Below are 5,419 nucleotides of genomic sequence, written 5' to 3'. Positions count from 1 at the left end.
TTGGAACCTAACACTTTGAATGATCTGGCTTCGACTCACTTAGTGAAATAATCGATGGCAACCAGTATGAACTCATGACCCCCGGTGCCTGTTGGAGTGACTTTGCCGATGACGTCGATACCCCAAGATGAGAATGGCCATGGTGATGATTGAGAATATAGCAATGGTGGGGGAATGTGCTTTAGATTCGCACACTTTTGGCAGGTAGGACATTTATTGACAAAGAAGTAGCAATCCTGCTCGAGGGTAGTCCAATAATATCGAGCCCTGATGATCTTGAGGGCCAACATCTTCCCATTCATGTGGGTGCCACAGACTCCGGCATGTACGGTGTCCATGAGTCTTTGAGCTTCGTGCTTGTCAACACATCGAAGATTGGGGCCGTTAGGGTACCTCTTGTATAGAATGTCGCCTTCTATGACGAAATTGGCTGATTGTAGTCGTAAAGCCCTCTGACTCTTTCTTGAAAAGTGTGGGGGATACTCAGAATGTTGTAGATACCTTTGAATGTCTGTAAACCAGGGCTCGTCTCTGTCTGGCTCGTTGTCAATAATATGGACATATGCTGCTTGACTGCTTCTTGACGCGTTTCAATTGTAAGTGGCATTTCAGCCTTGCCATTTGGAATGTTGATCATTGAAGCCAGCTTTGCCAGTGCATCGGCAAATTGATTCTCCTCTCTCGGGAGGTATGTATAGAGAAGCTCTTCTACTTGCTCAGACAGCTTCTCAAGATAGGATTGATATGGGGCCAAGCTTTTGCTTCTTACTTTCCATTTGCCGGAAATTTGATTGATGATTAGGGAGAAATCCCCGTACACTCAAAGCTTCTGAACACCCAATGCTAAGGCGGCTTCCAGGCCCATAATGCATGCTTCATATTTTGCCGCGTTGTTTGTGACGTTGAATTGCAGTTTTGCTGATATAGGAATGTGGGTGCCGTCCGGGGCTACTAGAATTGCTCCAACACAACATTCGTTCTGATTTGAAGCACCATCGACCAACTGTCATCACTTGTCATTAAGATTTGCTCGCCGGGTAAGTCGTATCCTCCTCTTCTGTCTCGATGGGACAGTCGACTAGGAAGTCTGAGACTACTGAACCCTTGATGGATTTTTGAGGGATGTATTTGAGATCAAATTCTGCTAGCATGACCAACCATCTGGACACCCGTCTGTTGAGAGCTGGTTTTTCAAATAAGTACTTGAGAGGATCTGCTTTGCTAATTATGTGCACTGTATGGGAGAGCATGTAGTGCCGTAGTTTCTTTGTGGCCCAAACCAAGGCGATGCTGAGTTTCTCGAGCTGAGTGTTCTGGTTTCGTACTCGATTAACTTTTTGCTTATGTAGTATACGGCATTCTCCTTGCCTTTAATCTCCTAGGCGAGCATGGCCCCTACTGCTGAATCTGTCGTTGTAAGGTAGAGCCTGAGGGGAATCCCTGGCATGGCTGGTTTTAAAACTGGTGGGTTGGAGAGGTAATTTTTGATAATGTCGAACTCAAGTTGACAGTCCTCATCCCAGACTTTGGGCTCACTTTTGCGGAGCTTTCGAAATACCGGCTCACAGATCATAGTGAGCTTCGAAATGAACCTACTGATGTATTGCAGTTTGCCGAGAAACCCCCGAATTTCCTTTTCATTCGTTGGTGGCTTCATCTCTAGAATTGCTTTGATTTTCGAAGGATCAGCCTCGATGCCCTGAGAGCTGATGACATATCCGAGTAACTTGCCTAACGTTACCCCGAATGCGCATTTTTTAGGATTGAGCCTCATATTGTATTGCCTGAGCCTATTGAAGAACTTTCGAAGTACTGAGGTATGCTCATGTCGCTCTTTGGACTTGACAATCATGTCGTCAACATATACCTCAATTTCCCTGTGAATTATATCGCTCATGATGGTTGTGGCTGTTCTTTGATACGTAGCCCCTGCGTTCTTCAGTCCGAACGGCATAACTGTATAGCAATATGTACCCCACTGAGTGATGAAGGTTGTCTTCTCCATGTCCTCCTCTGCCATGGGAATCTGATTGTAGCCTGCATACCTGTCCATAAAAGAGAGTAAGGCATGATTTGCGGTGTTGTCGACCAAGATGTCAATGTGAGGCAATGGAAAACCGTCTTTAGGGCTGGCCCTGTTAAGATCTCTGTAGTCCACACACATTTGTACTTTGCCGTCTTTCTTTGGAACTGGGACGACATTTGCAATCCATTCTGGATACTTGGCTTCTCGAATAAACCTGGCCTCTAGCTGCTTAGAGATCTCTTCTTAAATTTTGAGGGAAACATCCGGTTTCATGCGACGGAGTTTCTACTTGATGGGTTTTGAACCTGGGATGAGGCGAATTGTATGCTGACCGATGCTTGGATCAACCCCTGGCATATCATGATAGGACCATGTGGTATGTATGTTTTATATAATGTTTTACCCCCGTCCCTTAGTACTTTTATGCGTCAAATGAGCTCTTAGGAGCCGTTTTTAGTACTAATATGTGTTTTTGAGTGTGCCTTGAGTTTCAAGACTACTTAGGACGGATCGTTTGGCTTTTCGCCCGGTTGATCTCCACTCGCCCACCGGGCGAGTAAGTGATGGTGCTGCAGTCATAGGGCGCCCGACGGGCGAGTTTCTGCCCGGTTGTCACCGGGCGCGCATCAGATGGAGCCATGGAGGCTTTCCCCCTTCGCCCGACGGGCGAGAGGCGCCCGACCGGGCGCGTGCCGAAGTTTCCACAAGAGTATCTCTCCTCCCGGCGGGCAGACCTGCGCCCGACGGGCGGGATTCGAGCTGGTCGCCCGACAGGCGAAAGTCTGCCCGACCTGGCGACGACAACCCAAGCAGGCTTGTGCGAGGTTTTCTTTCCGATTTTCTCTTATTTTTATGGGAAAACTATAAATACTAGGCTTCATTATTTTAGTGGACATCTTAATTCCTAGGATTAAAACCCTTAGTTTTATTTTCCCTTAGTTGAATTCTCTCTAAATTTATGCAAACACTTAGTTTACTTTTCAATAAAAATCGAAGCTTTCATTTTCCATTGTTCTTGAATTAGGTATTGCTCTTATTTTAATTCTTTGTCTTGCTTTAATCATGTTTCCAATCATGTTAATTTCCTTGTTTAATGTTAATATGCTTGAGTAATCTATTTTCTAGGGTTTGGGGATCCATGAATAATATGAAGGGATATTGAATAATTGTGATTGTTGGCCTGTAATTGATTCCTATTGATTGGTTTATATCACTATACAATTATATTTGCGCAGGTTTAATTGTGGTAGTCATGCAATATCAAGTTAAGATTCGAGAGATGCAATTTGATGTTTAGGCTTGTGTCAATAGGTAGAATTAGAGTTAATACGTAGCGAGAGCCCGTTAATTCTAAGTCTATGATTAGTATTGATTCGAAAGAGCATGCTAGTCTAATTAATTACCTTGCTGATTATCGTGATTGTTTATTGTCCTTGATTGTTATTTGTTGGTGAACCTATGCCCTAGATTCCTTAATACCTTGATTCTTAATTGTTTAATTTGTTTTAATTATCGCCGTAGTCTTAGCAAAACATCAACCAAACTCTTATTCCTAATAGTCTAGATTTATTGATTAATAGTAGAAAGAACGCCTGTTTCCCTGTGGATTCGATCCTGACTTCCCTTGCTACCTAGCTAGTGGACTTAGGTTATTTTTGATTAGGTGATACGACTTTAGCCTTTCAAATTTTGGCGCCGTTGCCGGGGAAACGGTTTTATTTTATGTTGTTGATTGTTTATCCTAGATTATTTTTTGTTACTACTCAAGGAATCCACGTTCCTTGAGACCGGATCTCACATTGTTTTTGTAGTTTCTTTGTCTATGCCCAGGACCGTAGGTACTACTAATCTTTCTCTATTCGATCCTGTGCCCGAAAGAACCTTTCGTAGACGAAGAACTTTCATTGCACAGTGTGGGAATTACTCTGATTCTGATCATAATATTGGCGATCTTTTTCCTTCAGATACAGATTCGGTTTCAGAGATAGAGATGGGTGACGAAACACCACCACCGCCTCCTACCCCACGGCTTACAGACTATTCTAAGCCAAGTCTGTCTATGCTACCAAAGGCAATCATGCCTTCTATTGCAGCTGAGACCTTCAAGATTTAGCCTGCATTGATTAACATGATTGAGAGACGCCAGTACGGTGGGAAACCAGGTGAAGATCTGAATCTTCACATTCAGTCCTTCATCCAATACTGTTCCACCATTAAGCAAAAGGGATTGACTCCGGAGCAGACTGTGGAGATACTTTTCCCGTTCTCTCTGAGTGGGAAAGCTAAGTTGTGGATTAATGGGTTGAATCGGGCGGCTATGAAAATCACTAATTGGGAGTCCTTGGCCCTTGCATTCTATGTTAAATATTTTCCACCTAAGAAAACAACTCGTCTGAGGGGTCAGAGAATTTCTATTTCTCAACAAGCAGATGAGAGTTTGTTCGAGGTCTGGGAGAGATTCAAGGACATGCAGAGAGAGTGCCCGCACCATGGTTTGGATGATTGGTTCTTGATTCAGCAGTTTTATAATGGTCTGGGTAATGAGTCTAGATGTCTTTTGGATTCAGCTGCCAGTGGGAGATTCATGCAACTTGAGGTGCCTAGAGCTATGGAAGTGATTGAGGAGATATCCATTCATAATGCCCAGTATGGGAATCCTAGAGGTCTATCTAACAAGGGTGGTAAGCATGATTTGAATTCTATAGAACAATTAACTACCCAATTGACTGCTTTATAAGTTTGATAATATGCAAGCAGCAAATGCTCAATCTGCCCAACCTGTTAGTGTAGCTGCAATGAGTGCCCAACCTGCTACTGTTTGTGAAAGTTGTGGAATGTCTGGTCATTATGCACAAGAATGTAGGAGCTCTATTGAACAATGTAACGCATTCCAATCCTACAAACAAAATAACCCATTCTCCAACTCTTACAATGAGGGCTACAAAAACAACCCTCTACTATCCTACAGGAGCAACAATATCCAGAACCCTCACCAAGTCCAACATCCACCACCACAACCATACCAACCCCCATAACAACAATCCTACCAACCACGGAACAACTACAACCAATAGTCTGGTGGACCACCTGGGTTCCCTAGACAACACACATCACCTCCACCCCCACAACCTCAAGCCACACAGTCCGACCCTATGCTAGTAGAGATGAGAAATATGATGCTACAAATGCAAAAATCTCTAAATAAAAAGGATGCGAAAATCGATGCTCTTACTGCTCACAACAAGATCATTGATACACAGTTGTCACAGATGGCTACTACTATTGCAGGGCGGTCCCCTGGCCAACTCCCTTCACAGCCTGTAAATAGGGAAACTGCAAATTCTATTACATTGAGGAGTGGTAGGGGTTATGATGGTCCTTTTATGCCCGTTG

At 43.8% G+C, this 5,419-nt stretch overlaps 1 pseudogene; it reads right to left on the bottom strand.

The window, feature by feature from the left end:
- Positions 1–4,422: 4,422 nt before the first annotated feature.
- On the bottom strand, positions 4,423–4,522 carry LOC130468280 (uncharacterized; annotated as a pseudogene).
- Positions 4,523–5,419: the final 897 nt, after the last annotated feature.

Source organism: Spinacia oleracea, chromosome 2, assembly GCF_020520425.1.
Source record: "Spinacia oleracea cultivar Varoflay chromosome 2, BTI_SOV_V1, whole genome shotgun sequence".
Taxonomy (NCBI): Eukaryota; Viridiplantae; Streptophyta; class Magnoliopsida; order Caryophyllales; family Amaranthaceae; genus Spinacia; species Spinacia oleracea.
Note: the sequence above shows the minus strand (reverse complement) of the source record. Positions and strands in the feature narration are given on the sequence as shown.